Source organism: Pseudophryne corroboree, unplaced genomic scaffold (genome assembly GCF_028390025.1).
Source record: "Pseudophryne corroboree isolate aPseCor3 unplaced genomic scaffold, aPseCor3.hap2 scaffold_571, whole genome shotgun sequence".
NCBI classification, from domain to species: Eukaryota; Metazoa; Chordata; class Amphibia; order Anura; family Myobatrachidae; genus Pseudophryne; species Pseudophryne corroboree.
This window is the reverse complement of record NW_026970170.1, coordinates 59,776-76,959: the sequence shown is the minus strand read 5'-3', so window position 1 is coordinate 76,959 and position 17,184 is coordinate 59,776. Positions and strand designations below refer to the sequence as shown.

General features: G+C 45.0%; 1 pseudogene; it reads left to right on the top strand.

Moving 5' to 3' along the window:
• Nucleotides 1–15,510: 15,510 nt before the first annotated feature.
• On the top strand, nucleotides 15,511–15,689 carry LOC135033413 (U1 spliceosomal RNA; annotated as a pseudogene).
• Nucleotides 15,690–17,184: the final 1,495 nt, after the last annotated feature.

Genomic DNA, 17,184 nt, shown 5'->3' with positions numbered 1-17,184 from the left:
TGATGATACATGAATGGGGGAATATGTGATTGCTGATATCTGTGCCTGTATTCCCTATACTATGTGTGTAATTACCTGAAGGTTGTAGAGATGAAGAAAATACATAATTACGGTAAATGCAGTGGTATTCTATGTCAGGTTAATGAACATTCGTCGATTGAGGTCTTGTTTGGTGTCTGTTGAATGCAGTCTTCTTTGTGCTTTTGCCCATAAGGTGCGAGCAAAAAGCTTTGTCAATGTCCATAGATTTACAAAAGTGTTGGGCTAGCGTAATTTTAAAATTTCTAGGGAAACTGGGGATCTATGGCATAGTTCATCAAAAATCTGTGTATAAGGTTGTCAAAACTTCTTCTTTAATCCATCTGTTGTCTGTATATCGGCTCATCAAATTCCTCGTCCAAGTGGGTCTTTTTACCTCAGAGGAAAACGGAAAAACAGATGAAAGAAACGGACCGTAGAAATCGCATTACAATTTCCTCACTCCTTAAACTCATCACCCTGGTACTTCGTTTGCACTTCGTTAAAGCCTGACCGCATCTAAATATCAAGCCAATCGTTATGATAACACCTAAGATACATAGGAGAAACTTCCCTACATCCATTATAACTCCTTGAGCCCATTCTCCTAAACCGGAGAACCAATTTCGCGGGTTCAACCATGACACCCAACTAGTCAGCTCATTACTCACAGCAGCAAGGGTGAGATTGTGTCTCCTGCGAAATTCCCACTTCAATTGGAGAATATCGTCCATCTTTTGGTCTATGACCTCGACCGGGTCCTCGGTACTATTCGTTATATATGTGCAGCATTTCACGCCGTACTGTGTTGCCAGTGTGACACAATATCCACCTGTTACTGCTGTGAGATAATTGAGAATCATTCTATGCTGAACTAGTTCTGTTTTATAAGCTTGAAGTTCTCTTCCAGTATACCTAAATGTGTCATCATACATTTCTGTGATATTGTCTAACAAATTTGCGAGCGCAGATATGTATTTATAATTCAACACTCCTCTGGCGGTGCGAGTGAGGTCTAACGCAAGTAGAAACTGAATCCCGGTTGATTCATGGATCATGTCAGAGGCCGGGTGCTCTGTTCTTTCTATCAGGTGCCGTTTAACTACGTGCTCGTAATGGGTGTGAGTATAAGGAGTTTGGGCAACACGGTGTATGTCTTTCATTTTGGCATGTGATACAGTCATTACCTCAAGCAATACTTTTCCAATATAACACAATCCTTCAGAGTTTGGGGCAAGCCACTTATACGCCTTCCTCCCGCATATGAAATATGCATCATCGGGGAGAACATATGGGACGGAGTAGGACATAACCATATTACACATTTTCCATGTGAAATCTCCTAACCCTAATTCTCCCATCTGTCTAGTACACGTATCAGCTTGTACGATATGTGCACAGTATCCTGGTGATACCTCTCCAACTCTCGTAATCCTACTTCCTAGGGTATACCTATACCGGAAAGATTTTCCTCTACTGGCTATGTGGCGTATAAGCTCTGTATCTGTCGGCATTCTATCTGCTCTATATGAAAAGGTCATGGTTTGGTTACTCCATGACACTTCCCAATTTCCCGGCTTTCGGGGATTGGAAATGTTAAAACATATGAGGGATCTATCCACATGATATTGGTGGAGCTTCAAACTAGGAGGACTGGAGATATTAAACCTCCTGTCCACCGGTCTCCCACCACTTAGCTCAAGTACCTCCCCTATCGTTAAAGGAAATGGTACTAGTCCTGATTTGCTATGACCTTGAGGTACTTGAGAGCATACCCAACAATCTGTTTGATTTAACACGCTACCCACTAAGGAGTGATAGTCACTCAAGGGATGCCGGTCCATGTGGATATTAAAACTGGATTGGCATTTCTTAATGCACCCATCCTCGACTACGTTGTCACAGAGCCTACAGATACAGTTTTCTTCAGCTAACAATCCTTCACAATTCCTTCTATTGTCAATGCTATCGGATCGTTTTCTGATACTCGCCTTTGCTTGTTGATTATGTTGTTCTCGGAAAACTACGCCTCCATCTCTGTCATCAGAACCCATTCCAGAATCTCTCTCGACCTCCATGGTACTCTCGCCGGAACAGACTGCTCTGGTCAACATCATGGTCAACAGGAAAATCCGGATCACAGTCTCTTGGGGCAAGTCCATCTTATAGGAGGAAACGAAGAAGAATGAGAAGGGGGGGAAAATAATTTGAGGGAGAGGGGATGGGAAGTTGGAGAAAAACAATAAAAGGGAACAGGGAATCGACAACTGCTTTTGATCTTGTGATTTTCAATGCTCAGGTGCCGCCTCAGTCCTCCTGGAACAGACACTCCAGTGATACAACGTCCTCTACCGTCTGTTCCTTATCACGGGACCTCTCTGGATCAGCAACCTTCTTACAATGGGACGAATGAACCCAAGTCTCTCTCTCGGCAACTTTCAATGCTGTAGTGCTAGTCAATAAGACTTGGTATGGTCCTTCCCATCTGTCAATAAGGCAACCTGAGCGTAGAAAATTTCGTATCATTACATACTCCCCAGGTTCAATGTCATGACAATTACTATCTGGTAAATCAGGAATCACCAACTTCAAATTATTATTTTGATTCCTTAGCTGTTTACTCATATTAACCAGGTACTTTACAGTCACTTCATTGTTACACTTCAAATCATCCTGAGGGTTAATCATAACATGCGGTTGTCGACCAAACAAGATTTCAAAAGGGGACAGATTAAGAGGGGACCTGGGAGTGGTTCTGATGCTGTACAGTACAATGGGTAAAGCTTCTGGCCATGTCAATCCTGTTTCTGCCATAACTTTGCTCAAATTATTTTTAATAGTGCTATTCACTCTTTCCACCTTCGCACTCGCCTGTGGACGGTATGGAGTGTGCAGCTTGCTATCAATTCCCATCAACTTACACATTCCTTGAAAGACATCACCTGTAAAATGGGTACCCCTATCACTTTCGATAATTCTAGGGATACCATATCTACATACAAATTCCTGCACAATTTTCTTAGCAGTAAACATAGCGGTATTTGTGGCCGCCGGGAATGCTTCAACCCAATTTGAGAACACATCTATACAAACAAGTACATATTTCAAATTTCGACAAGGGGGTAATTGAATGAAGTCAATCTGTATTGCCTGGAAAGGACCGCCTGCAGGTGGGATATGAGATGGTTCTGTTGGTATTGCCTTTCCGATATTCTTTCTCAAACAGGTAAGGCATGACATTGCTCTCTTACTTGCATGAGATGAAAATCCTGGGGCGCACCAATATGCTCTTACCAACTTGCACTTTCCTTCCTTGCCCAGATGAGTCAGCCCGTGAGCTGCCTCAGCTAAACATGGAAGATATGCTCTGGCGGCCACCGGTTTACCTTGTCCATCCGTCCAGAGTCCTGAGGACTCCTGGCCATATCCCTTCGCCTTCCAGACTGCCTTTTCCTGTGTGGAACACAAATTTTGCATTTCACACAACTTCTGTGTGTTGATGGTATTAAATACCATCAGTTGTGTGGTGTCTGTCTGTCTGGGGGTACCAGCTGCTAACTTAGCTGCTTCGTCTGCTCGGCTGTTACCAAGTGATACTGGGTCCTGGCTATATGTGTGTGCTTTACACTTGATAACAGCCACTCTGTCGGGTTCCTGTATCGCTGTTAGAAGCCTTTTGATGTGAGCTGCATGCGCTACCGGTGTACCAGCTGCCGTCATGAAATTTCTGAGGCGCCATAGGGCTCCGAAATCATGGACTACCCCGAATGCGTATCTAGAGTCGGTGTAGATATTGGCTGATTTGCCCTTAGCCAATTCACATGCTCTGGTTAGGGCGACCAGTTCAGCAACCTGGGCTGAGTGAGGTGGGCCTAGCGGTTCCGCTTCTATGGTGCCTTGGTCATCTACGACTGCGTATCCAGTACACAAGTCTCCCGAGTCTGACTGTCTGTGACAACTACCGTCCGTGTAGAAAGTTAGATCTACATTTTCCAGCGGGTTGTCACTGATGTCAGGCCTTGCGGTAAAATTTTGGGTCAAATATTCCATACAATCATGTGTGTCCTTCTGTGTGTTAAATTCTCCTTCCCCACCACTCTCATCCTCCACCCTTTGTGCCTGTCCAGGCACACCTGGGAGATATGTTGCAGGATTTAATGCACTGCATCTCCTTATGGTGATGTTTACGGGGGCCATTAGTGCCAATTCCCATCTTGTAAACCGCGCTGATGAGACGTGCCTGGTTTGGGCAGAATTTAGCAAGGCTGACACTGCATGTGGTGTATGAATTGTGAGGTTGTGACCTAGCACTACATCTTCGCTTTTCGTTACTAGCAATGCTATCGCAGCGACGCTTCGCAAGCATGTGGGGAGGGATCGCGCTACCGTGTCTAGCTGAGCGCTGTAGTATGCTACTGGCCTGCTGGCATCACCGTGCTTTTGGGTTAAGACGCCTGCCGCGCAACCAGCACTCTCTGTTCCGTACAGCTCAAAGGGTTTCCCATAGTCTGGCATACCTAATGCTGGTGCCTGCGTTAGGCACTGTTTAAGTCTCTCAAATGCCATCTCGGACTCGTCTGTATGCGAAATCCGATCAGGTTTGTTTGAGGAGACCATCTCCTGCAGAGGTAACGCTAGAATGGAAAACCCTGGGATCCAGTTACGGCAATACCCACACATTCCTAAAAATGTTCTGATCTGTTGCTGGGTTTTTGGCAGAGTCATGTCTCTAATTGCTGGAATTCTATCAGTGGTCAGGTGTCTCAGTCCTTGTGTTAGACAGTGTCCCAAATATTTTACCTTAGTTTGGCATAATTGCAACTTGTCTTTGGAAACCTTGTGTCCTGTGTCTGAAAGATGAAACAGGAGCTGTTTCGTATCCTTCAGGGATGCTTCCAATGAATCAGAACACAGTAGTAGATCATCCACGTACTGTATTAATACTGATCAACTCTCTGGTTGGAAAGACTGTAAACAATCATGCAAAGCCTGGGAAAATATACTTGGACTGTCTATGAAACCTTGTGGTAATCGAGTCCATGTGTATTGGACTCCTCTGTATGTGAATGCAAACAAATATTGGCTGTCAGGGTGCAGAGGTACCGAAAAGAAAGCGGAGCAGAGGTCAATAACAGTGAAAAATTTTGCAGTGGGAGGGATTTGCATAAGGATGACAGCTGGATTTGGCACTACGGGGAACTGACTCTCAACTATTTTGTTGATCCCCCTTAGATCCTGCACTAGCCGGTAACCCCTCCCCCCACTCTTTTTCACAGGGAAGATGGGACTATTGGCAGTGCTGGACGTTCTTACCAGAATACCCTGTTGTAGCAAGCGCTCTATTACGGGATACACTCCTAACTCCACCTCTGGCTTCAGAGGGTACTGTGGGATTTTTGGAGCTATCCTACCATCTTTTACTTGTACAACTACTGGAGCTACGTTTGCCATTAATCCAGTGTCCTGTCCATCTTTAGTCCAAAGTGACTCTGGTATCTGGGATGTCATTTCTTCTACTTGGGATGGAGTCCTATTTGTCATAATGGTATGTGACATTAATTTTGATGGGGAGTCTAACATGTCTCGCACTTCCTGAGCGTGATTCTCAGGTATGTCCAAGAATACACCTTCAGGAGTACAATAAATGACGCACCCCATTTTACACAATAAGTCTCTTCCCAGGAGATTAGTCGGTGCCGATGCAGCCAGCAAAAAGGAATGCTTGGTATGTAAAGGCCCTACTGTAATCTCGGCTGGTTTGCTAACAGGGTAGTGCTGGACTACTCCCGTTACCCCTATGGCTGGAATTGTCTTACCAGTGGTTCTCATGCCCACTGTCGAATTTATCACTGATTTGGCCGCCCCTGTGTCTACAAGAAAGTTTAATGATTTACCAGCTACATTGATTGCAATTTCAGGTTCACTCCCAAGGCTTGCAATCAATTTTACTGGCTGCAGATTACAGGTATGGCCACACCCCTATTGGGTATGGTGACCTCCCTGAATCCCGCTGGCAGCAACTACTTGTGAAGGGGTTAAATGGGAACTGCCAGGAGTTTGCCAGTCTCTGTTCAGGGGGTATCTTTTTGTTTCTCCTGCATGTGGCTCATAACTCCGTCTCTGCGGACCTTGCTCCCAATGTCGTGTGTCGTGTCGTTGTCTAGGGGGTTGGTAAGATCTTTGCGAATTTTTCGCTCTACAGTCTCGTGCTATGTGTCCCTGTTTATGACAAAAATAACATGTTACCACATTTGACTTACCCACAGGGTTTGGTGATATAAACACAGGCTGTTTTGTGGTCAGGGCCTGTATACTTACTGACATTAACTTATCACCTTGCGACTCCCTGTGTCTGGTGATATTCCGGTCGTGATCAATAGCAGCCTCTCTCAAAGTAGCCACTGACAGACCTCGCCAACATGGTTGCGTGGTCTGTACCCTTGTCTTTAATGCTTCTTTTAAACCATCCATTAGCACAGATACTGCTACTTCTTGATGGTTTGCATTGGTCCTAATGTCCTCTATGCCAGTGTACTTTGCCATTTCTAATAATGCCCGGTGAAAATAATCAGCAGCTGTTTCTGTCTCTTTTTGTTTAATGGAAAAAATTCTATTCCATTTGGCTACAGCTGGGAAATACTCCTTTAACTGTAAATTTATTCTTTTTACGTTATCTTTGTTGTACACATCTGTAAGAGGTACATCCAGATCCAATCCACAGTCAGCTAAAAATTGAGCTGAGTCGACATTGGAGGGTAAACATGCCCTCAGCAATATCTGCCAGTCTTTGTTATTGGGCTCTAAAGTGTTTCCTAGGTCTCTGATGTATTTTTGGCTAGCAACTAAGTCTTTTCTGGGGTCAGGGAATTCAGACACTATGGTCCTTAATTCCATTCTGGAAAATGGGCTATACATGGCAATGTTCCTGATAGGAGTGACTCCTGATGTGTCAGTTTTCCCATTTGGAACAGCTATTACCCTAACAGGATTAAGTCTACTAACATCATTCTGTGTAGATTCTACAGCCTGTGGTGAAATGGTTTCAGCATAGTGTAAGGTGCCGTACTTACCCGTTGATACGACCTCACCTGTCCCTCCGCTAGGGGGCTTTGTTACTAATCTTATGGGTTGGGCCGTGCCTACTGTCGTTTCTGATATAGTGGCTGCTAGAGAGAGCGCCGATATTGTTGCCGATTCGTCCTCTTGATCACACTCCTGGAGAAAGTTCAAAACAGGGTACAACTTGCACGGGTTAATACTTGCATTGGTTAACTTATTAACATTATCCTTAACATTTATACAGTTGCTAAGTGCCTGTTTGTTACCCCCTGATGCGTCATTCTCCGCAACCAATTTCTCTCCTGATATGTATGGTGGCGGCGGGGCCGTGGCTATCAGTTTCCTGATAGGGCCAGATCCCGCCGCCAGAGCCAATCCTCTCTGTATTTCACCCTCCTGTTGCCATAGCTGCAAATAATCATAATGTTGGATTCGTCTCTTTGTTGATTTAATGAGACATATCCTCCTCCTTAAATTCATTAACACTTCTAGGCTGAAGCTACCTACTCTTGGGAATTTCTCCCCGTCATGTACTGTCATTCTCTCCCATTCATCACATAAAATTTCTGTATGTAAACCATATTTTTCACACATTACATACCTTGCCGACCCGACTGGTCGGTTTACTGAATCAACCCGAACCGAGGTTGATCGCCCCCTTCCTGAACAACTGGCCCCCATAATTTGCAGGTGTTGCTTGCTCTACCTCTGACCTTTATCTCAGGGTCTTCAGCGAACCCTTACAAAAAACCAAAATATTAAAAGATAGGTTGACGGTGAAGTTTACCGAGCACCTCACTCACTCGCCCACGCCGACCAATACGCCCACACACTGATATAGCGCTGGCGTACTCGACCCAGGGCCCCTATGAACCTCTATTTACTGGAACATGCGAGAGATATCCGAAGAACACTTACTCTTTCCAGTAACTATTGGTTGTTGGACAATTCCTGAGTGACCAGCGAACTTCCCTTCAGAAAATAAAAAATTACACAAATCACGTCAGAATGTACAAATAGTTTTATGACCGGGTTTGTACACAAATGGTACTGGTCAGACTAACTTAATGCACACAATTACGTGCGGTACAATCGTTCAGCACATAAGCAACTAATCTTATGTACGGAGCGACAAGTGGAATCGACATTCAGCAGCTGCGAATTCCTTCAGCCTGAGCTTTTTATGGCCTATATGGGTGTCGCACCAACCCTTCTTGGTGTTGTGCCTTGTCTCTATAGCGGACTTCCTTGTCTGCTGTACTTGGACCTCCTGGTCTGTTATGCGACCTCCTGGTCTGTTACAGTATGACCTCCTGGTCTGCTACACTCTAATGCTCAAATTTTATGTTTAACCAGAGATGCCTCCCTAGCCACCACGTATGTCACTTACACGTATGTACTTCACGAGAACTCGATGATTTCTGTGGTTCAATCCCCAAAATTGTAAAAACAAACACTCACTCACCACATACACACTTTTGTTTCTATTTCTATTTCTGCGCAGAAATTTTTCTTTAGACCAGATGTGTTGTAAATTTGGAGAAGGATCTGTTAATTTAAATTTCGGATTTAAAATAGATTTGCGCTATTTATCGCCTGTTGCGCTATTTATCGCTTGTTGCGCTATTTATCGCCTGTTGCGCTATTTATCGCTTATTGCGCTATTTATCGCTTATTGTGCTATTTAAAAATCAACACTATCGTGTGATTTGAGTTACGTGGGCGTACCCAGACGCTCCGTTGCGTAATTTACGCTACGTGCGTCGGCCTTTGCGTACGCGAGTCTCAGCCTTTTGTTAGAGACACGTGTATACAAAACCAATGTCCACCGTAACACAACTAACACGTTTTATCAATGTAGATGATCCTCGATCGTCTACCGTGCAACACACCAATCTCTCCTTTTACCTTTAGGTAGAGCTGCGTGTGTGCTTTACACTTTATCCCTTAACGCATTACTTTTACACTTTAACTATGAAATAGCGACAAATCTCTCTTAGCACGTTTTATCAATTATAAAATGGCAAACAGGAGAGTGATATATGAAAATACACGAATGAAAAAGAAATGCAGATATGCGTGTGTGCGTACGCAAGATAGAAATAAACAGTTTTAAAAGACACTAGTGTGTTGTTCTTACCTCCGGTTCCCGGATTCCTTCAGCACCCTTTACTAAGCGAAACAGACGCTTAACCCGTCAGCACTGCGAAGAATATGATCTCCCACCCTTTGCTGATGGATAATGTCTGCTGAAATTACCTAGCAGAGATATGTGAAGGACAGGACGAGCCGCCAATTGATAAAGCTAAATATTTATCTTATTTAAAACCCTTTGTGAGGTCTAAGAACACTGTACGCTATTTGCGTATGGAGTACCGTAAGGGTACGCTCGTTGCGTAACAATCGCTTAGCCGTGGTCGAGACGCTCAAGCGTCACGTTCGCTCACGGCCAAGAGATCACAGGCAGGCACGCTATTGGCTGCTGACTAACGTAATGGTTCGCTATAGCGTAACGGACGCTGTATCGGGAGCGGGCTGCTCGAGCGATACAGACGCTCACGAGAATACGCTGTTGGTATCGGGCACACTTATAGGTGAGCGACTACCGTAATGCTACGCTATCAGCGTAGCGGACGCTCGAGACCACGAGGAGATCACGAGCGGCGCCGACGCTCACAATGTTAAACCTTTATGTCTAAACCACAAACAATGTAATTTGCTGTAAAACCTTAGTGTAGAGATAGGGTGTAAATGCAACACTGTATAACCTTATTAACTCAAAAGCTGTTCGAGCGTCACCGACGCTCTGAGAATACTTAACACTATAAGAAATACACAAATACCGTGCTTAGGGTCCAACGCCTAATATATATATTATGAATGTTATACTTGCAAAAGAATTAACACAATACAAGTCATACACTACAATATAACATAGACTAACTAACCAGGTAACTACACAGTAAATACAATACAAGTACGTTTAAGAGAAAATGAGAGAAAGAGAAGAGCGAGAGAGAAAGATATGGCCCATAATAACAAGAAAAGACAATATGATTACGGAGAAAACTTACGCACAAAGGAAACGATCGCATGCGCCTCTGGACATCCAGCTCCCGATTTTCAGCAATGATAACCGATGAAGAGTGAGTGCTGGATGTGATCGGCCTGTCTATTTATGCCCCACACACAATACAATTCAATGGTCCCTACAATCTCATTGTTCATTGGACACAGGAATTCGTCTTTGCATTATAACAAAAGGTCATAGGTTGATTCATACAGGTGGGCTGTGACTATTTCCAACAGCTCAGGTGGGAGGGAAACTGGGTTTCCCGCCGCATGGATAAGTAAGTGCAAATACAGTAAATGTTCATAAACTTCTTATGTCCATAACTATTCGCACGAGCGATTGATCCGCTTCAAACCAACACCGGAATATTGCTAATTAAATACTCTTCCGATGGATACTAAACACCACTGTATTACTCCTGTCTGACCCTTCGTATCAAACAATGAGGGATCTCTCTGTCCAGGAACATACTACATTAACTAAACTTTCAGAATCTATCAAAGGGACCATAATCTACAAAATGCATTATATGGTGAAAATATGTAACGAAAGAGTTGCCCGCTAGACGCACACAATCTCTACCGTAAATGCGCATACCGTGCGCCTGCGGGTGCCCGCAACAGCGAGTATGCGCACGCACGGGAGAGCGCACGCATGCGCAGCAGGGACACATATGAGGTGCAAATATGGCAGTGTGCATCGTGATATTTTTCTGACTTTGACAGCTTACATGATTCTCCGCCCAGCGAAGAATTCTGGTGGCTTCCGCCATCGCCACTCTGCTCCTTGTGCCGCCTTGGCGGTTTACATGAACTACTGCGGTGACGTTGTCTGACTGGATCAGAACTGGTTGGTCGCGAAGTAAGGTCTCCGCTTGACATAGGGCGTTGTATATGGCCCTTAGCTCCAGGATGTTGATGTGAAGACAAGTCTCCTGACTTGACCAAAGACCTTGGAAATTTCTTCCCTGTGTGGCTGCTCCCCAACCTCGGAGGCTCGCGTTCGTGGTCACCAGGATCCAGTCCTGAATGCCGAACCTGCGGCCCTCTAGAAGGTGAGCACTCTGCAGCCACCACAGGAGAGATACCCTGGCCCTGGGGGACAGGGTGATCAACTGATGAATCTGTAGATGTGACCCGGACCACTTGTCCAGTAGGTCCCATTGCAAGATCCTCGCATGGAACCTGCCAAAGGGAATGGCCTCGTATGATGCCACCATCATTCCCAGGACTCGAGTGCAGTGATGCACTGACACCTGTTTTGGTTTCAATAGGTTCCTGACCAGAGTCATGAGTTCCTGGGCCTTTTCTATCGGAAGATAACCCCTTTTCTGGTCCGTATCCAGAATAATGCCCAAGCAAAGTCAGACGAGTCGTAGGAACCAACTGCGACTTCGGGATATTGAGAATCCAGCCGTGTTGCTGTAACACCTTCAGTGAAAGTTATACGCTGTTCAGCAACTGCTCTCTTGATCTCGCTTTTATGAGGAGATCGTTCAAGTACGGGATAATTGTGACACCTTGCTTTCGCAGGAGCACCATAATTTCCGTCATTACCTTGGTGAAAATTCTCGGAGAAAATTCTGGAGAGACCAAACGGCAACGTCTGAAATTGGTAATGACAATACTGTACCGCAAATCTTAGGTACGCCTGATGAGGTGGATAAATGAGTACATGAAGGTCCAGAGATATCATAAAATCCCCCCCTTCTAGGCTGGCGATGACCGCTCTTAGCGATTCCATCTTGAACTTGAACCTTTTCAAGTATAGGTTCAGGGATTTTAAATTTAATATGGGTCTGACCAAACCGTCCGGTTTTGGGACTACAAACAGGGTCGAATAATTTCCCTTTCCTTGTTGAAGCAGGGGAACCTTGACCACCACCTGTTGAAGATACAATTTGTGAATTGCATTTAACACTATCTCCCTTTCCTGGGGAGAAGATGGTAGGGCCGATTTGAAAAACCGGCGAGGAGGCACCTCTTCGAATTTCAGCTTGTAACCCTGAGAAACAATTTCTATTGCCTAGGGATCCACCTGCGAATGAACCCAGATGTGGCTGAAAACTCGAAGACGTGCCCCCAACTGGGCGGACTCCTTTAGCGGAGCCCCAGCGTCATGCGGTGGATTTTGTAGAGGCCGGGGAGGACTTCTGTTCCTGGGAACTAGCTGTGTTGTGCAGCTTCTTCCCTCTGCCCTTACCTCTGGCAAGAAAGGACGCACCTCGTACTTTCTTGTTTCTCTGTGATCGAAAGGACTGCATTTGATAATGTGGTGCTTTCTTAGGCTGTGAGGGAATATAAGGCAAAAAATTTGATTTACCAGCTGTAGCTGTGAAGACTAGGTCCGAGAGACCTTCCCCAAACAATTCCTCACCCCTGTAAGGTAAAACCTCCATATGCCTTTTTGAGTCGGCATCACCTGTCCATTGCCGGGTCCATAGGACTCGTCTAGCAGAAATCGACATAGCGTTTATTCTAGAACCCAGTAGACTAATGTCACTTTGAGCATCTCTCATATATAGGACAGCATCTTTTATATGCCCTATGGTCAATAACATAGCATCCTTATCTAGGGTCTCAATCTCTGCTGATAAGGTATCTGTCCATGCTGCCACCGCGCTACAACCCCGGCCGACGCAATTGCCGGTCTGAGTAAGGTACCAGAATGTGTGTAAATGGACTTTAGGGTAACCTCCTGCTTGCGGTCAGCATGGTCCCTGATGGTAGCCGTATCCTGGGATGGCAGCGCTACCTTTTTGGATAAGCGTGTCAATGCTTTATCCACCCTAGGGGAGGATTCCCACCGTATCCTGTCCATTGGCGGGAAAGGATACGCCATAAGAATCCTTTTGGGAATCTGCAGCTTTTTGTCTGGAGATTCCCAAGCTTTTTCACATAATTCGTTCAACTCATGTGAGGGGGGAAAGGTTATCTCAGGTTTCTTTCCCTTATACATGTGTACCCTCGTGTCAGGGACAGGGGACTCTGTGATGTGCAAAACATCTTTTATTGCAATAATCATATATCGAATACATTTAGCCAATTTTGGCTGTAACTTTGCATCATCGTAGTCGACACTGGAGTCAGAATCCGTGTCGGTATCTGTGTCAACTATTTGGGATAGTGGGCGCTTTTGAGACCCCGAAGGTCCCTGCGACATAGGGACAGGCATGGGTTGACTCCCTGACTGTTCCCTAGCTTCAGCTTTGTCTAATCTCTTGTGTAATAAGTTTACATTAGCACATAAAACATTTCACATATCCATTCAGTCAGGTGTCGGCGTTGTCGATGGAGACACCACATTAATTTGCTCCTGCTCCTCTCTAGGAGAGCCTTCTACCTCAGACATGTCGACACACGTGTACCGACACACCATACACTCAGGGAATCCTCTTATCTGAGGACAGTTCCCCAACAAGGCCCTTTGGAGAGACAGAGAGAGAGAGTATGCCAGCACACACCCCAGCGCTATATGACCCAGGAAAAAAACACAATAATTTTATGTTTACCCAGTAGCGCTGTATTTCCATATATATATGCGCCTAATTATGTGCCCCCCTCTTCTTTAAGACCCTCTTTCTACCGTGGTATAAGCAGGGGAGAGTCCGTGGAGCTTCCCCTCAGCGGTGCTGTGGAGAAAATGGTGCTGGTGAGTGCTGAGGGAGAAGCCCCACCCCTTCAGCGACGGGCTTCTGTCCCGCTCAAATATAGTAAAAAAATGGCGGGGGCTCTTATATATATATATATACAGTGCCTAGCTGCATATATATTTATTTTGCCAAAGAGAGGTCTATATTGCTGCCCAGGGCGTCTCCCCTGAGCCCTTCACCCTTACACTGACTGCCGTGTGTGAGGTGTATGGGAGCAATGGAGCACAGCTTTACTGCTGTGCGTTACCTCAGTGAAGATCATGAAGTCTTCCGCCGGCTCTGAAGTCTTCTTTTCTTCTCATACTCACCCGGCTTCTATCTTCCGGTTCTGCGAGGGGGACGGCGGCGCGGCTCTGGGACGGACGGCGAGGGTGAGACCTGCGTACCGATCCCTCTGGAGCTAATGCTGTACAGTAGCCTAAGAAGCAGAGCCTATCAACTCACAGAAGTAGGTGTGCATCTCTCCCCTCCGCCCCTCGATGCAGGGAGTCTGTTGCCAGCAGGCTCCCTGAAAATAAAAAAATCTAACAAATATACTTTCTGTCAGGAAACTCAGGAGAGCTCCCTGAAAAGCACCCAGTCTCCTCTGGGCACAGTAGTAAACTGAGGTCTGGAGGAGGGGCATAGAGGGAGGAGCCAGTGCACACCCAGATCTAAAGTCTTTCTTTAAGTGCCCATGTCTCCTGCGGAGCCCGTCTATCCCCCATGGTCCTTACGGAGTCCCCAGCATCCTCTAGGACGTAAGAGAAAAATTATGCTGGCAGAAAAATCCAATTGAGTGATTAAACAGCTCCAGAGCTGCTCTGTAAGGCAAGTAAAAGGGTGTGGGCCCTGCAGCACTACCTGTAGTTTGCATTGTGCATTGGAAGCCTAGTTTGCTGTCTGTTTCCACTTCTTTTTTCTTGAGCCCCTCCCGTCTATACCCTTGTGCACTATCCTGACTTCTCCTCCCGTCTGCTTACTTTGTGCCTTCCAATGCACAATGCAAACTACAGGTAGTGCTGCAGGGCCCACACCCTTTTACTTGCCTTATAGAGCAGCTCTTGAGCTGTTACAGTGCCCAGCTGCTGCAAGAAATCAGCGTGAATGCTTCAGGGGCTGGGGCATGGCCAACATGAGCCCCACACCGAAGGAGGGTGGAGGTGTTTAATGCGAACTAGGGGTCTCGCACAATGCGAACTACAGGTAGTGCTGCAGGGCCCACACCCTTTTACTTGCCTTACAGAGCAGCTCTGGAGCTGTTACAGTGCCCAGCTGCTGCAAGAAATCAGCTTGAATGCTTCAGGGGCTGGGGCATATCCAACATGAGCCCCACACCGACGGAGGGTGGAGGTGTTTAATGCGAACTAGGGGTCATCCAAGTGCCGCAAAAGGCCGCCATGCCCTGCACGCCCCTTTTCTCTTTTCATATGCAGACGAGGGTTGAAGCCAACTTTGACCCACTGCTTGGATGACATCGCCATATGCAAATCCATCTGCTGCAGGCCTTCCCCCAGGAATGCTTGCACTAGTTGTTGCATTTGGTTTGTTGTTTGGGGGTGCTTCAGTATTAGGCAGCCTTCTGCCCTCCCATGTTCATCTGAAAATATGTGTTCTCTCTGCAGTTGTTGTCCCCAGATGAGAGTTCCCTTGTGCTGCCTCAGTTGAATCTCCTTTACTTGACAGAGATGTGCCTGAGCAGCGGCCCTCCCCAGCCCTATCCCAAATCATACTTATTTTGCATAGGAGATACCATGGTCATGAAGACTGTTCTCCCAGGGTGCGGTTCATTCATTGCATTCTGGGTATGCTGACCCCTGTGATTTCCCCAAATGTGGGAAACTCGACTGCATTATTTAATGCGAACTAGGGGTCATCCAAGCACCGCAAAAGGCCGCCATGCCCTGCATACCCCTTTTCTCTTTTCATAAGCAGACGAGGTTTGAAGCCAACTTTGACCCACTGCTTGGATGACATCACTTGCTGCCTTTCCAATGAAGCAAGTTTAATTTAATAATAGGTGAAAAACCATCCCTACAAAGGTGTTAATCAGATACTTGGCTTTGTGGACACTTTTCAGAGCACAAATTTGTTAGCATAAAAATAAAGCCAGAAAATGAAGAGCTGTTTAATCACTCAATTGGATTTTTCTGCCAGCATATTTCTTTTTCTCTGCAACCCACTGCTAAATTGTGCTTCGTGGCTGTTTTTTTTATAAAATCACTTAATCAAATCTAACTCTGATTACATCAGAGAAGGCCAGGTACCCTACACCATAAGAGGTGGTTTGAAATTTTTACTTGTCTACTTAAAGATCACCAAAATCTGATAACGAGGTCAATTACGTCCCTAGGTGGGATTGAACCACCAACCTTTTGGTTAACAACTGAACACGCTAACTGTTTGCGCCTCAGAGACACTTTGCGAAAGTACATACTGACAAAGGTTAATAAGCATTCATCTAGAACGTTTCCTAGAAAAACTTTAAAAAGTCAATAATCTGGAGAGTTTTTGTAAGATGTTCCTTCCATCAACCAATGAAGAAACACATTGGTACTTTCCCATGATGAGTGAGTGCTTCAGGATCTCTTGCACTTACATGTGCAGCAAAGGACTACAATGGAAGCATGCTGGGCCTATAACCCAGAGGTAGGCAGATTGTAACTGTCCTCTGCTATATGCATTTTTTTTGTTAATTAAAGTAATCCAAAACTGGGATTGATATTTTGGCTCTTTTATTTTTACTTAAAGTACAATAACTTTTACCGTTTTAATTTGTTTTAATAGTATATTGACAGTATTGTTTTCTTTCAAAAATCCACTTAATTTTCTTTACCCTATTATTAAAATGGTAATTGACAAAAACAAACTACATTGTCACCAGAAGAGCAATACAAAATGTACAAGTGATATATTAAAATCATCTTTTCAGCTTGAATTTCAATGATGCATTGAGGTAACGATTTTGTGAGAAACATCTTCACCCTTAAATAAAGATTTTCTTAATTCCCTACCTGTGTGCTAATTAGATATCACCTTGTTTTCACATTAAACAGACTTCCACATGAGAAAGCAGCAAGGATGCAGTGGCTTTAATGTTTCCTGGTGTCAACCTGTATTATTTCAGTAGACATTGAAATGAGGATGCATCTTGCTGCCTTTCCAATGAAGCAAGTTTAATTTAGTAATAGGTTAAAAACCATCCCTACAAAGGTGTTAATCAGAGACTTGGCTTTGTGGACACTTTTCAGAGAACAAATTTGTTAGCATAAAAATAAAGCCAGAAAATGAAGAGCTGTTTAATCACTCAATTGGATTTTTCTGCCAGCATTTTTCTTTTTCTCTGCAACCCACTGCTAAATTGTGCTTCCTAGCTGTTTTTTTTATAAAATCACTTAATCAA